General features: G+C 37.6%; 1 protein-coding gene and 1 long non-coding RNA gene across 8 annotated transcripts in view; one reads left to right on the top strand and one right to left on the bottom strand.

Annotated features, from left to right (window-relative positions):
• Kcnh7 (potassium voltage-gated channel subfamily H member 7) overlaps positions 1-16,852 on the top strand; it is a 467,665-nt gene that overhangs the window by 39,025 nt on the left and 411,788 nt on the right. The gene's annotated exons all lie outside the window — the stretch shown is intronic.
• Positions 2,915-16,852, bottom strand: part of LOC116090235 — a 31,428-nt gene continuing 17,490 nt past the window's right edge. Inside the window, exon 4 of the long non-coding RNA XR_004118620.1 lies at positions 2,915-2,963. This is a non-coding gene — a long non-coding RNA (uncharacterized LOC116090235). The remainder of the gene's footprint in view (positions 2,964-16,852) is intronic.

Here is a 16,852-nt window from a genome sequence, read left to right as displayed (position 1 = left end):
GGGCTTCCTACTTGAGTAAAAGTCATTTTGACAGAGCCGGTGCCTTTGCCTGTCCTGTTTGCTGATGTCTGTGGGTTTTGTCCCTTTTTAACCCGATCAACTCCTCCCTCCTTTGCTTTGTTCTGTGTAATTTCCACTGAAATGGCCACCTGCATTTGGCCTTCCATTTCTCCTGCCTGAGGAAATAGACTCAGCTCTGGTTAAAGATAGAGAATTCTCTTCTGGCAGTCAGTCACTCACTCATACATAGCAGTAAGGCTCTTGGAATAGATTCCAGCCTTGTATTATAAGGAAACTACTTTTGTAATTTAAATTAAACTTAGATCATAGCAAACCACTATAATTGTGGTCTGCTGAACAATGTGTATTGTTTTCATAGATATTTAAACTACTGAAAATTTTGCATGCCAATTATGGTGTACATTTAAGCATAACATAGTTTTTTAGGTTTCAAATATTTATAGCAACTGTGCAAAATACTACCTTAACAACTTTGTTCCAGGCTGCAAATAATATTATTTGGGGTATGTGGGTTAAATAAGGCTTGTTAAAATGTATTTCATTCTTTCTTTTTACTTTCTTTTTACAATAACTTCTGGGAAATTAAAAATTGTACAGTGACATGAACTTTGCATTTTTATTGGAAAACTGGCTTATAGAGATCGCTAGAATAAAATTACTCAACACTAACTTAAAATATCCCACTGAGGATTTGTTGCAGCACTCAGATAAGTCAAGAAGGGAAGAACAGCATGTAGGGAAAGGAATTTGTTTGCTCTTGAAGATTGTTGTAAAGTGATTGGTGTGGAATTTAGACTTAGCAGCTAGAATGTAGAGTGCTGAAGGGCCCCGTCTAATAGGTAACACTTAAGGATTTTTCCAAGGCCTATGTGCTCTAAGTAACTCAGATGGTGGGTTCTCCTACTCATCTGTTGGAAAAGGAAGCAGATATTGCTGAAAACTGGAAGTTTTTCTTGAAAGCAGTTCATGAAAAGATGTTGGCAACATTATCTGCCTGCTTCTTTTTTTTGTTGTTTTGTTTTGTTTTTGGTTTTGGTTTTTGGTTTTTGGTTTTTTTGTTTTGTTTTGTTTGTTTGTTTGTTTTTTGAGACAGGGTTTCTCTGTATAACCCTGGCTGTTAGACCAGGCTGGCCTCGAACTCAGAAATCTGCCTGCCTCTGCGTCCCAAGTGCTGGGATTAAAGACGTGCGCCACCACTGCCTGGCATCTGCCTGCTTCTTATCTCTGATGTCCTCCACCCTATAGCAGAACCACAGAACCAAGGACAGTGATTACCATCTAGAAACTAGCTGGTTACGCACCCAGGTGGTTCCCACTCACACTGAACTTTGCAAATAATAAATATTCCTGCTGATGCAAATGCTGAGATTTCATTAAACCAAACAGGTATTTAGTGAGTATCTAACAAGTCGTAATGAAGAACCAAGACTGAGTGCCTCCTTACAACGACTTATGTTAAGTTATTAAGTATTCAGCGGAAACTCTAAGTAGTTTCCTCAGTTTAGAGTCTGATTATTATTAATTGACTTCTTAATGGAGTTTATTGCTTATTATCCTTAAACAACTTCTTGTGATATAAGAGTGTTTAATATTTTCAGAGCCCTTGGTTTTCATATTTGCACAGGATTGCTGAAGGAGATGCTGTGTTAGTTTAAAAAGATTCCTTTAAGCGCTCTTCATTGTAATGAAGCTTGGTGGCAGTAACTTTTGAGAACATCAAGAATAATTCTGTAAGATTATATGGTACTGAATCATTCTGCTGTGACAGTCTTGGTATAAACAAACAAACAAACAATCCCCCAAAACTCTGATTCACCAAGAATTCTACTAACTTTATGAATTGTATAAAAACACCAAGATGATTTTATCTTCAAATTGATGTTTCTGATGCTGATTTCAGCACCTTTAATATTTAAGTATAATGCTGAAAGCTAAATAAAACTTTCTCCATTAAAAAGAAAAAACAAAACAAAGCAAAACAAAGCCATGGGCCAGGGAGACAGATCCAACACTTGGGACCAAGGCTAATACACTAAATGCAATCCCATGAACCCATAAAGTGGAACAGAGAACTAACTCTGGAAGTTAAACTCTGACCACATATACAACACCCCCGCTGAAAAGCCACACATTCATTAAAAAAGAAAAAAAATTGTTTAAATGCTTATTAAAGCTTAGCCTGATATAGCTGTCTCCTAAGAGGCTCTGCCAGAGCCTGACAAATACAGAGGTAGGTGCTTGAAGCCAACCATTGGACTGAGCATGGGGTCCCTGATGGAGAAGGGACTGAAGGAGCCAGGGGGTTGCAGCTCCATGGGGGAAGCAACAGTGTCAACTAGCCAAACCCCTCAGAGTTCCTGGGAACTGGACCACCAACCAAAGAGTATACATGGAGGGACCGCATGGCTCCAGCTGCATCTGTGGCAGATATTGGCCTTGTTGGACATCAGTGGGAGGAGTGGCCCTTGGGCCTGAGGGAGTTTGAAGCCTCCTTGTAGGGGAATGCCAGGGCTGGAGGGCGGGAGTAGGTGGGTGGGGAAGCACCCTCATAGAGGAAGGGGGGAGGGGTATGGGGTAGGGAGGTTCCAGAGGGGGGACCTGGAAAGGGGATAACATTTGAAATGTAAATAAAGACAATATCCAATTAAAAGAAAAAAAACAAGAAAGGCTTATCTTTTTATGACTTTAGTTTCTACTTAAACCTTTTCTCAGTTATTACTAATTTCTTTATTTTTTTTACTGTTGTTGTTATTCTATTTTTTCAAGGCATTTTTACTTTTTCTAAATACATTTATTCTCTTTGAAAGTAAATTTTACCTGGGCAGTGGTAACACTCACCTTATTCCAGAACTCAGGAGCCAGAGGCAGATGAATCTCTTAGTTTGAGGTCATTGTGGTTTACAGAGTGAGTTACAGGCTAGCCAGAGCAACACAAAGAAACTCTGTCATGAAAAAATGAAAAGAACAAGTTAATTCTAAATACACTGATATGAGTTTTTCTTTACTTGAAAAAATGTCTTTATCACTGTGTAAGCATAAATGTATATTTAGAATAAATATGACATTATTTTTACTTTTAAGTCTGGTGCAACAGTTAATAGCCATGCACAGCGCTGGATGAAAAGTTTTCCTTATTCCAGAAAGATAAAAGCTAATAGGAAACAAGCACAGAATTAACTCCAGGGCTAAGAAATAAGACCTACACTGAATGCTAATCTTCAGCAGGGCATCAACATCCTAATGCTTTGTCATTCATCAACCATGTCAGCATCCATGATCATTATACTCAGAATCTAAGAGATTTATCTCTTCTTTAGCATGAAGAAGTGATGCTCATTTTCACATGCATAAGTAACAACTTTCTAAATGTTTATAATTTGCTAACTAGTTGGACCTGTTAATGAACTGCTTCATGATAGAAATAGTTTTCTGTTCTAGACCAAGAGGAATAAATGTTTCAGAGGGCACTTGGTAGAAAATTTGGAATTAGGACATAATGTATATTGGAACTGTATCCAAGTGTCTATATCTGGATACAGTTAGATTTATCCAATGTAACTGTATCCAAGTTGAAAACTTGGAGATAGAGGATATATTCCCAGTCCAAAAAAATATCCTGCTCAATCAGTTTAAAAATACAAATACTATAAATATTTTCTTGTAAAACTATCCATCAAAATCCCCAGGCAAGCTAACTACATTCATTCTTGCAACTGGTCGCTTTGTGAACAGTTTTAAGTTCCTAACCCATCGGTGTTTGTTTCCTTCTCAAGGCAGATGCACATTACCCTCTTTCAAGTGAGAGTGATGTGTGGCACTGGGCTAATATGGTATCTGATTTTATGGTAAAAGGCAAAAGATTCAACTTGTTCATCCACATCTAAAGAGGAGTTATTTACTGTGTGTATGTATGAATGTGGGGGGACAAAATATTTCATATTTATATTATAATGTTTTATCCATCTCTTATATTAGGATGAGACATTAGGTACAGAGAGCCAGGCTGTCAAATTTTAAGTTGTGCAGCCGTAAAATCTTTGGGGCCCACTCAAAGCTTTGATAGGAACCAGGTATGAAACTTGTTTGAGTAAAACTAAAGGCAGGAGTTTACTGTGTTGTTATTGTTGTTGCTTTTGTGTTTCACACCTTTTCTGATAAAACTGGATAGACTTTTAAAATTCTTAATGTTAAAACATCCCAGAAACAAACAGATGTGATTATTTATATATTGTTAAATATGATTTCAGGTGAATTCTAATTTTACTAACAACCCTTTGAGCAGAGCAATTTGATAAATAGAAAGGAAATTTTATTCATAATAATATCCAAAGTTCTTACTATCATAAGAGATGCCTTACAATTTTTATATCAATGACAGAATCATGCTTAAAATAGTGATTATTATTGCCATACCCTATGCCACTTCACAAGGTAAATTTAACTACATTATCAAATATATACAATTCATCATAAATTTATTGCCCCAAACCTAAGAAAGAGGGAACACAAATAAACTTAAAGTTAAAAGTGAATACAAACCATAGGACATTCTGACCCCTAAATTGCTATATTTGGGCTTTGAATCCAGCACTGAATTTCTTGACAGCTTCAGGAATATGAAGAAACTAAGGTTTCAAAAAGGAGAAAATATCTGTTTCTCAGGGGAAGCTTTCTTCACTGTTTGCACATAAAGCTTATTTCCCAAGCACAGCTTCACATAGAGGTCTTCACTGAAAGACTCCCCCATTACCACCTGATGGATGGCAAGGCTAAGAATAAGCTGGCTTCCTTATAGGGCCTGTCAGTAAAAACAAGCAACAAAATGTTTTAAAAATCAATTCATCAAACAACTGTTACAAACTGAACAAACTGAGAATTTCTAACCGGAACATCTTGACAAAAGCTATTTTTTTTTCCCAATTCACAATTGCATTTTCACTGAATTAGATACAGGTCAATATCTCTTAGATAATCAAAGTTTGGAGTTAACAGGAAACCTTTTGTTGTAGATCCAGGGACTGTATTAAAAAAACAAACATATAAACGAACACAATTTAAAAAACAAAACATACAAACAAGTAAACAGAAACACTCCACAGAAGTAGACCCAAACCACCTTAGTTAAGTTACACTCCTCATAGTACAGGAACTGTAGCAGACCCAGGAGGTGAATGGTTTAGGTGAAGCTAGGGCTTCCCCATTGGTTTCTATCCCCTTATCTAAACTACAGACTCTTAAGTAGAGGACACAAGACCTCACCTACTGCCTTGGACGATGAACTTTCTGATGTTATGCATCAAGTTGTCATTTACAAATATTTTTGGCCTGCTGACCTCAGCTTTGGACATAACACTGTGGTCTGTAAGGGCAAAGTCAGTTTTAAAACAGAACTGTAACAGCTTCCCATCCAGCACATACAAGCTATTTTTCTATTTCTGAATTGTAGAACTATTTGATTTTTAAGACAGTATTTTAGAAAAAACTTGGAGGTTATATTTTCCACTCATTGCTATTTTAGGATGTCACAGGAAATGTCGACTTGAGAGGTCAATATTTATTACTGACGTTTTAGTTTGAGACTATTTATTCATAATGCATTTTGTGGTGGTTCGAATAACAATGGCTCCCATATGTCCGTACCCTTTAATACTTGATCCCCAGTTGGTGAAATCGTTGGGGAAGGACTAGGAGGTATGGTCTTATTAGAAGGGTTAGTTTCAGGTCTGTGGGATTTGATTCATTAAAAGCTTCCCGCTTTGCCCTGTCCACTTTATCCTGCTTGCTCTTCAAGGCATGAGCTTCCAGCATTTCCTGCCACCGTACCTCTCTCTGTCCTCATAGATTCTAAACCTCTGGAATGTTAAACGTTTTCTTTTATGAGTTGCTTTGGTCACGGCCCTGTATCATAGGGACAAAAAGTAACTAAGACTCATTTGGATGAGGCATGCCCCTTGCATTACTTTACCAGCAAATTGGAAAACAAATCCTTGAAATTTGTTTACATGAAGATTTTATAACACAATATGTAGCATGTTCAGGGAGAACTACCTAACATGTGGGTGGAATTTTCTAAAATGCATGCGTTACTTTAAAATCCTACCACTATGATATAATTATAATATAGGATAGTTTTGATACAGAAAAAAGTTGCTTCTTGAATTTTTTTCAAAAGTGAGAGCTCTACAATATTTTACTTAGCAAAGTATCAGGTAAAAAGTTTAAAATGCCTTAGGACTGATTTCTTTCCTTTCCTTCTCAAAATTCTTTGCTTCTAGAATAGAGAGTTTTGCTGAAGCAAATGATAAAGTACATTAAATGTCTCATAAGCATAAAGAGACTGTGTGGACCAAGGGTTAGGTAGCTTTTTATGTTGGTCTTTCAGCTACCTGAAGTGGATACATTTTTCATTAGAGAGGACTTCTATTCATATTAAGATTCTATTATTCTTGTAATCTAGGATTTTTATTTTATTTTTTGTGAAGGGATGTCAAATAGTTTCTGAACTTCCTTGAACTCTCAGGCATGAGCTTTGACCTTAGCAAAGTCAAACCTATCCTGTGTTGATATGGTGATCCTTTTTGGTGCCTCTGGCTCTCCAAGAGCATTCTGCAGCACTTCTGCCCACTAGCATGCTGCCTGAAAAAGACCTGAAAATACAATTTCCTTCTTTACCTTTGATATCCATGTGACAGATTAGGGATGGCAAACTAGCCCAAACTCCTTTACAATGTCTAAATTTTGTTCTTTATTTTATCTATGTTTTGTTTTTACATTTGACTTTGTTTTCTGTTGGAACCACAGACCAATTGGTTCCTGCTTTTATATTCAGTCTACTGTATTCATATAAAATATTCACTGGGCTCCTGAAGATAAATGTTTCCTTCATCCCTATGACAACTCTTACCTTCTGCTAAGGATCATTAGATTTCTCTGTTTAATTGGGAAATGTTCATTCCCTAATGAATACAGATGAGTGGTTAAGTTATCTTAGTTAACTTTTCTGATTGTGGGGTGGGCCTATTATACAGTCATATGAAAAGAAAAGCATTACTTACTAGTTCTAATCATACATCGCTAACTTGGCTGTACATCTGACCTCAATCTCAGATTTATAGAAGGCTGATGCCCCTGCTAGTGGCCCATGCTGAGATATTATGTTTGTTTAAACTGCTATAATCTGAGTTGATGAGCAACTCACCACATATACCTTTAACACAGAGAGCTATATACTCATAAACTTATAACATTATCCCAATATTCTTTCAGGTATTGCAGCACCTTTAGGCCTGTGGTATTTCTCTCAGAAACTTACACATAGAATGTTCTCTATATTTTTATAGTGAAAGTAATCAGACCATAGCAGAGGATGTGAGGAAGAGATGAGGAGGGGGGTCCTGTGCCCTTCTGTACTGTTGGCATGATATATTGACATGGCATGCTAGTTGTTTGTAATCAAGTTGGCACAAACATAGACATATCTAGAAAGGTTGTCTTAACTGAGAAAATAATCCCTAAGATTGTCTTATAAGAAAGTATGTAGGGCATTGTCTCAATGAGCAGTTGATGTGGGATGGCTTACCTGGGCTCATGGTTCTGAATAGTATAACCAAGCATCTGAGCAAGTCATGCAGAACATTCTAGTAAGCATCAATCCTATGGCTTCTGCTTCATTTCCTACCTCTAGATTCCTACCTTGAGTTTCTATCTTGAGTTTCCTGAGGGACAGAGTGTGTTATTGGCACCCATAAGCTCAAATACATCCTTTCCTTACCAACTTGATTTTAGTTAGTGTGTTTTATCACAGCAGTGTGCACTGTATAGGAAAGAAGTTATTACCAGAAGTAGGATGTTGATGTGACACACCTGACCATGTACTATAGGAATTATAGGATAGGCTGGAAAATCTACTGACTGCTCGAAGTTAGGTCTGTTCTATGGGAGCATGGAAAATAAAAATGTTGAGAACAATGCATATGATGGAAGCCTGACTTGTGCAGTTTCAGAGGGAAGTCTTTGAGTCCTTTGAAAACTTGATTGGGGTCACTGGTATTTAGAATTAGGTATCTGTGATTCTGGTCAGTTGGGGCTGAGGAATTGAATTCAGTTAAGAAGAGACCAACATCATTGAGAAAAAACTTATGGAAAGTTTTCTCCCAGGGCCAGGGCAAAGAAATTGTGGGTAAGAAGGGGCCAAGGCCCTTGACTTGAGCTAGCAGCCAAATTTGTTAATATGTAAAAGTTTCCCAAATGGCATTAGCTTTGAAGATATGAAATAGTCATAGAGAGCTGATGAGGTGCCAGAAAAAAAGCTGCTAGTAAAGGTGCAACCTTAGAAGTAGTAGAATGCCATGGGCCAGCCAGTCTGGGCTCCCTTCAACCCGCAGGAGAAATGAGGTCCTAATCAGGTTGACCAGGTGTAGGCGAAGAAATGATGATAGAGACGACACATGGAAGTGCAGGATCTGAATGTATTTCTTAAAAATGGCATCAGACTTTTACAGTCATTGCAAAAGAGAAATGAGAAATCTGGCAGCTCAGCAGTTGAGGTACATCTGGGGCCACCTGAAACATACTGGGTCTAAAGCAGCCACCTCTTCTGGACAGGTGCTGCACCCCCTGGGCCCAAGCTCTCTGGACCTGGGGGGCTGCTGACTGCATGAGGCTTGAAGCTTGAATCTGAATGAATGAATCTAAATCCTAGTCCATCTAAGTTCTAGTTCTAGTCATTGCCCCTGTACAAAGTGAAAACCAGACTTACATGGTATACAGAAAACAGGGCGAATGACAAAAGTCACATAGGCAGGTGACAATTACATCAAGGTCAGTAAGATCAGGTATCCAGGTGTGAAGCAGGTGGAAAAGCAGTGGTGCCCTCCCCACTGGGGCTATTTTGGTATTCTCATGCTAATTCTCTGGGTGTGCTAGAGGCAAGCATCAGGAAGTTCCAATCTAGCAGTTCCTGCTAATGCCCTTAAGTGAGGGAAGCCCTTTGATTACTCTGGTATGTAAAACAGTTCTGTCTTCTGTGGGACTGCCCTGAGAATTCTATATTAACAGTAAACAATGGTGCCTGACCTCTGTTGCTAACTCTGAGGACATCCTATCTGATAAGGCAGCTTCCTTGTAAGAAATTCCAAGCTAAGGACAGCTAGGTAATAGATTAGGGTATATTCGAACACTGTGCTGGCCAGGGAACAATGCCCTTTTTTAGCCATTTATGAATCATTTCTTGGGGTACCTTTATGCCTGAATAAGGCGGCATGTTGACAATTGGAAAGACTAATCTGGAACACATCTGAGTTAGGAGATGCCAATGACTGACTGAATACCCAAGAAGCACAAACTCCCTTTGAAGTCATAATGCCTCTTGCCCTTAATCAGGCTTTTACCCCCATATTGCAGACTTTACTGGAGTAGATGAGTGGACGTGGCAGTAGAAGTCCCATAATTGAAAGGGTCATGGAGAGAAGTTAAGGATTGTAATCCTGTGACAGGAGTAGGAGTCTCTGAAGAGTTCCTGGGAGAAACTATTGATCAAAGTACAACCTAGTTACAATGAAAACCCCAGCATTTTGGAGATACCAATACTGTGGGACAATTACCCAGGATATCATGAGGTGTGGAGTAGAACCAGATTGAGGCTATGAAAACCATTACTTTTGTTGTGGCAAGCCCTTTGGTGCCCAAAAGACCATTAATTCTAGAAGCCTGTCCCTGTATGCTGTTGGATATTGTTTTTGCTTTGAATTGACTATAATGATGTTCAAGGGAATAAGAATGTATGTAACTTATTTTTGGTCTTACAGGAGCCCACAATTGAGAGACTCAGAATTTTAAAGAGACTTTGAGTTTCAGAAACATTTTGGGAGTTTTAGAGAGACTTTGATATTTGAGAGACTTTAAAAATTTAAGGGTACTTTTGGATGTTTTAAAGAGGCCTAACATTCATATTGTTCAAAAACTATAGAGCTTTTAAACATTGAAATGTTTTATACTATCATATTGGTATTAATTTGAGATGTCAGTAACACACAAAAAGGAAATTATTTTATGGTTAAATAGTGATGTGCTAGAATGTCATGGTGACAAAGAGGCCATTTGTCTTAGTGTTTGCTTGTTTTTGGTTTTTGGTTTTTGTCAAGTTTATGTAGACCTAGAAATACTGGGATGAGGAAATCTTAATTGAGAAAATGCCTCCATGGGAATGTAGGCAAGCCTGTGGGTTATTCTCTTAATAACTGAATTGGAAGGGCACAGCTCACTGTGGGCAGTATTATGTCTGGACTCATAGTCCTGGATTGTATATGAAAGCTGCCTGAGAAATCCAAGAAGAGGGTATTCCCCCTATGGCTTCTGTTTCAATTCTTGCCTCTATATTCCTATCTTAAACTCATACCTTGACTTATTTTCATGATAGACCATGGATAGGACATGTAAGTTTTAATAAGCCGTTTCCTTCCCAAATTCCATTTGTTCATAAAAAATAAGAGCACTATAACCACTAAGACAACTATGTTCAATGTTTTTTAAAAGCCATTATTAAACAAAACTAAGCATTTTTATTAAAAGTGCTTGTTTACAGCTTTCAAACAACCATGAACAGAGCCTACTTTGTTGAAGCAACAGCTTCCTTACAGATTCCCTACAGTTGCTAGTACATGGAAATATGATTTATTAACTCTTCACATATGGACCATGCTGAACATAACACCTTAGATGCTTTACACAGATGCTGCTGCTAAGGCAACACAGAGGGCAGCTGCCATCCGGAACAATTCCTGATGAAAGAGGTATCAAGGACTCATGCATTTGCACATTAATCTGTGGCAGTTTAAGAAGAACAAGGGCACCAAATGTTTGGATCACATGGGTTACAGGCAGTGGTGGAGCTTAATAGGCTGCCTCTGGGCAGTTCCCCATTTCTCTGGATATACTCTCCAGTCTCACAGTCTCTTAGTATTCTCTGTCAGTTTCACTAATCTCGGTCAAACACAGCTGGATTACAGTTGTTTTTATTTGATAGGTTATAGCCTGGCCTCAATATGTATACTCATATATAACTCTTTCTAGAAACTTTGAAGTAATTGTTTAATTATTGTACAGACAAAAGTGAGGCATAGAAAACTAATTTCTCCAATATTGTCCTAGTTTTATGTGTAATGTTGAGGCAAAGCAACATGACCAAGGGACCTTCTAAAAGGAATCATTTCATTTGATATTCATGGTACTAGAGGGTTAGAATTCATTTCCAACATTGTAGCAGGCAAGCAAGTTTGGCAATGTAGCAATAGTTGAGAATTTAGATCTGACCCACAAGTGCAAGGGAGAGAGGGGAAGTTGCTTGTCAGAGAGTTTGTTGGCCTTTATCTCTCAGATTGGTAGCTGCTATCCTTTTTGTTGTTGTTGTTTTTGTTTTTTGTTTTTTTATTTGTTTGGTTTTTTGTTGTTTTTTTGTTTTTTTGTTTTTTGTTTTTGTTTTTGTTTGTTTCTGTGATGTTACTGATTATTCATGATCTTTGTATCTTTGCAAACTGTCTTCAAGCTGGGAAAGCCCTTCACCAACCAGCTATCCTAGAGGTCCTATGATATTCAGTGTCTTACTTACAATCCATTCTTATAATAAAAAAATCATAACAAAAAGTAATATATGGGAGAAGGAATTTATTTTTTAATCACAATAACAAGTTACAGATCATCAAAGTAGGGAAGTCAAGATAGGGGAAATTAACATAGCTGATCATACCACATCCACTGTCAGATGCAGAAAGATAGACATGTATGCATGTTCCCTATTTCACTTCTTTGCAGGCTACTAGATTTCTCCACTCATATGTATATACAAGACCCTTAGGGAACAGTGCCACCCAGAAAGACCTGTGTCTACCCACATTGATCTGTAAGATCATGCCCTGAAGGCCACTCCTCACTGGGACTCTTCCCAAGAGGTTCTAGGTTATATCAAGTTGATATAGTTTACCATCACAGGTGGCTTTATGAGCTAAAGATGCGTCTCCTGCTAGATTTTTCAAATGAGCTGACCTTGTACTTATGATTACAAGGAGAAACACTGCAATGGGCCTTTGGACCTTGAGAGAAGGCCTGGTGCTCATTTTTCTGTGTATTTAGATATTATCCCCTCTGGGATATGATAGTTGTGATTTTATCACTTACATTGACTATGACTTGAATGTGAGGTTCGAGAAACTAAAATGGTTTTGAGGTTAATCTGGTACCTAGGTTCATGGATTGGGTTTTGTCTCAGTCTGTGGGTTCTAAGCTACTAATATTACCTGCTGCAATAATCTTAGCAACTGGACTAATAGCAATGGATTTAGACTAGAGGTATCTGCCTACAGTATGGTTCCATAGATGCTGTTATAGTTTCCAGTACTATGGGTGTCAGCATGGATCTAGGGTTCACCAGAACAAACTGATGCTGTGTCCCTATGAAACTGATGCTTTTCACCCACCTTTCTGCACACATACAGTTACCACTCTTCACTCTATGTTGCATAAGATAGGTAGATGTAGAAATGTTAAGAAGTCCTTTCTACTCACATTGCTTTTTTTCTCATGCATGTTCCATTCAATTGCTACAAACTCTTACTTGGGTATCCTCAATCTATTGAAGGTATGCTTATGTGTGTAAAGTGGTGTTCTGGAAACTTCTAACATGATAGCAGTGGTAGTTCCCTTTTTTGCTCATCTGTCTTTAAACAAAACAGCTTTCAAAATCTGAACATATAAGCGAACCCCCAAGTAAACAAATTTCTTATTTGGTCAATTCAAGTGTGATCACTTTGGACAACCTTTATTAGATGGAAACAATATTCAGAAATGCTTCATTTAAGACACTATTAAGCATTTCAAAAAGTTTCAAAAATTTACACTATTATTTACTCAAACATAATCTATAAATCTGTGAGAACATCTGTATTTGTCTTGATTTTAATAGAACCACAAGTTCAAAATGGCATCACTTCAGGCTTCAGCTTCTGGCCTATTGACTTCATTGTTCAGCTTTAAGGAAGGTGGTTTATATCTGTGGTTGCCTGATGTTTGCAGAATGGGAGCAATCCTGCATCTCTGATGAAGTAATGCAGAACAAGAATTCAGACAAGTTGTTTTTACACAGGACAGAGCCTAAAATGTAGTATGTTCCTAATGAATGCTGGCTTATGTTACTAGCTTTAAAGAGGGTTTGCAGAAAAATTAAAGGGGTTAACTATTAAATTATTGGAAAAATGGCTTATCTGTACATGTATACAGGTGGTACATAAACTCATATGTACAATATACTACATGTACACACACACATACACACACACAAACACAAACACGCTTAAAGAAAAATAGATTGAGTGACTTAAAAATAGCCCAGTGTGACAAGTCCAGAAATTCATATAATTATAAGGTGAGATTATATGTCATAACTCTTTCCAATCTCAAATGGTTCTAAACAATATGGAGAGCTGAATTTAAAATCTATCCAAGGACATTGCTTCATAAAGCAAAAAGCTCAAAGTAACAGGTGAGAAAAATAAAAGCAACTAGTCTCCCATCTATTCTGAACATGTGCTATGCATAGTGAAGTGTAATGGAAGTCAGAAAAAAATAAAATGTATAATACAAAAAGCTTGCTTTTTGATCTATTCAGGTATTTAAAACAGGAGCTAAGAAGCTGGGCAATTAGTTAAGAGTGCTTATTGTATTAGTATCAGGATTGAGTTATAGCCCCCAGTACCTGCATAAAAAGTGGGCTATGGCCATGTACATGAGTAACCCCATTGTTTTCAGGAACAGTACTTGGGATTATCTATATGCTAACCTAACTCAAGGTACAGACAGTGATCTTGTGCCAAGAGAGTAAGGCAAACAATGATAGAGCAGAACACCTAAAATTGTCCTCTGGCCTGTGTGCACTTGTACACATGTGGTGCACATACATATATGACCAATATGCTACATGCACACACATACACACACACATACACACACACACAAACATGCTTAAAGAAAAATAGACTGAATGACTTTTTTAAAAAGCCCAAATGCAGAAAGTCCAGAAATTCAAATAATTATAAGCTGAGATCCTATGGCAGCAACATCAGTGAAATGTTGAAAACATTGATGTAATTGCTATGGAGTTGTATACAAAACCAACATACAAAACAGAACTATATTAATAGAATAGGATGCCATGAATAGAAGTAAGTGCTTTATTGCACTGCCACATTTTAAGTCTACACAGTGAACAGACACTGCTTAGCTTGTGTGTATGTATTCCTCAAAATAGGATTCTTTCTTTCAAATGAAGCATATGTTCAAGTCAGGACCTTTTATGTGTATTTTCAAACTAAAATTAGCCCCTAATAGAGACCTATCTTTAGATAACAGGACTGCCTTTGGTGTGCAAGCCAATTGCTCCAGCAGCACCACCACTTTGGTTGCTAGAGAGGTAGGAGACTATGACATTCTCCAAAACTACTTCATCATGTCTCCTCTCCCTCATGACCTTCCACTCCCCATTATCTGATCAATAATGCTGCAGAAATTTCAGAGCAAAGAACTCCCACTAGTCCAGACTTAGCTCTATCCCAAATTGAAAGATTCTCAAATATAACCTTAGGTAAGCAAGGCCAATTTTGAGTGTCCCTGCCACACTTCAGCTATTGCCAAAATTATCCAGAAGAGTAATATTTCCACAGTATCATTACCTTGAGATACTGTGAAAGGGAAGATATTCAATACCTTGCTGTGGTTGACTTTCACTGAAACCTTATGTGTAAATAGATCTTTAACTCCCTGGACAATGACAATGAAACTCAGAGAGTCATCTGTCCATCATAGCCGTATTTCCAAGGGGTTATATCAGAATCATTGACTTAAGCTTTTTCCATCCATTATTGGAATTAGGATAAAGATTTAAATAAACCCCAAATCATAATCATTTAATAAGGAATTAATTCTTCAAGTTCATGTTCCTAATTATAAAATTTTTGAAAGAAGAATCAGCACATGTCTAATATGATTTCAATGAGAATAAAACATCAAATTTAATGTCATTGCTTCCTTATTGAATGATGTGGGAATCAGGAGAAAGAATCTGGTGGTCTGGTGGTCGGTATATCATCCTATACTGTTTCCCTTTAATGACTCTAGAATAAAATAGGAGACTTTTATGACTTGGAGCCTCCATTTTCTCTAAAAGTAACCCAAGTGATAACTGGAAGGATTAAAGAAAGATGGCAGTGAATCATAAACATAGGTGAGCAGAGTAAGCCACTGCTGACTGCATTGACAGTGGGTCAGTCATATTGTTTGCTAAGAACTACTGTTTTTCTCCAGTTCAAATACCATCTTACAGACAATTGTTCACATTAAGATTGATTAGGAGTTATTTAAAGAAAGACAACAGAAACCTTCACACTTTGCTTCTTCAAAGGCTCTAATGTTTGATTCAGGTGTACCAGTTATGAGATTTGACAGCTTAAAAAAGTGGATAGATTTAGAAAGAAAAAACAAAGTGAAGTCAGGATTTCTATGAACAAAGTAGTAGACTTATTTACATTTCAAACTGAAATATGCTGTAATGTTCTCTTTAATGTGGATATGTTATATTCAAAGCTGAGCTATTAAAGTACGGAGACTTTGCCAAGTTTCATGACAATATCACTTTGTATTCAAGATCATACAGATGTCATCTTTAGAGAATACAGCTAAAGGATTGGCAACATAAATTTAAAGCAGTGTATTTATTCAGTCTAGACTCATGTTGTCTTTCCTTCAGAGTGTTTGCTGAGGAATAAGATTGGCAAATATATCTCTGTCAACATCTGCTCTCAATTTTCAAACTGACAGTATTTGCAAGCAGAAGTTGGGATTAAGTATTACTCTTAAACCTTGGATCAAGCTAAAACCCACATTCTGTCACTATGAAAGGGGTTTCATTCGAAAATATTTCAAACATATTTAAATAAGTACAATGAGGGATTCTTTGTTAATTTTTATAAAATTGTCAATATTTTCCTCCTTATCAAATGTGGAAGCAGATAGGTATTGTCCTGACTGTACAGTTTTAAGTCGGTATAAGCAGGGGAGTGTCAGTGATGAGTGTGCTGGATATGAAATATGCTGTAGAAATCAGATCAAAGGCACCGTAGAAGCAACAATAGAGGTTAAAGGGAGCTGTGATAGTACCATCATCAGAGAAGTGATCTCAGAAGAAAAGCCCTTGGCTATCAGATGCAGCGACCAAGAAAGCTTGTGTGAGTTGTAAAGGCAGCTGCCACTTTTGCATACTATGGAAGTGCCATTCATGGTCCTGGCCATTCATGGACAAAGGCATCTGTAAGAGAATGTCACTGGTGGTCACATTCAGTGGAGCTAGATCCTGCTGGAAACTTCTATATACCTGGAGAGCAAAGCATCTGACCTTGGAGCCCCTCAGAGACTAATATGACTGCTGCACTTAACCTCTGAAATCTCTCTCACACAGTGTGTTCTCTTGTTTAGATCTGACGAAGCAGCTCTGTCTTATAAACAGCGTGTGGTTGCCGGTGCAGGGTGCAGGCTACAGCTGCCCATCCCGGTTTTTCCAACCTCTACTAAAGCTGTTTAACCTCACTGTATTCTCATGATAATGCAATAGAATAAATCCATTCAAAATCATTTTTCTTCACCCCTATTCAGTTTCTTTCATGGATTTTTAGGTTTTTCACATCATTAATACCAAAATCCCTGCCGTGACCTGAAACATTTTGAAGACTATTCTCCATTTTATTTTTAATCTTCCCTCCCAGACTCCTCTTCTGCCTACACACACACACAC

The sequence above is a fragment of the Mastomys coucha genome, unplaced genomic scaffold (genome assembly GCF_008632895.1).
Source record: "Mastomys coucha isolate ucsf_1 unplaced genomic scaffold, UCSF_Mcou_1 pScaffold15, whole genome shotgun sequence".
NCBI lineage: Eukaryota > Metazoa > Chordata > Mammalia > Rodentia > Muridae > Mastomys > Mastomys coucha.
This window is presented reverse-complemented; position numbering and strand designations above follow the sequence as displayed.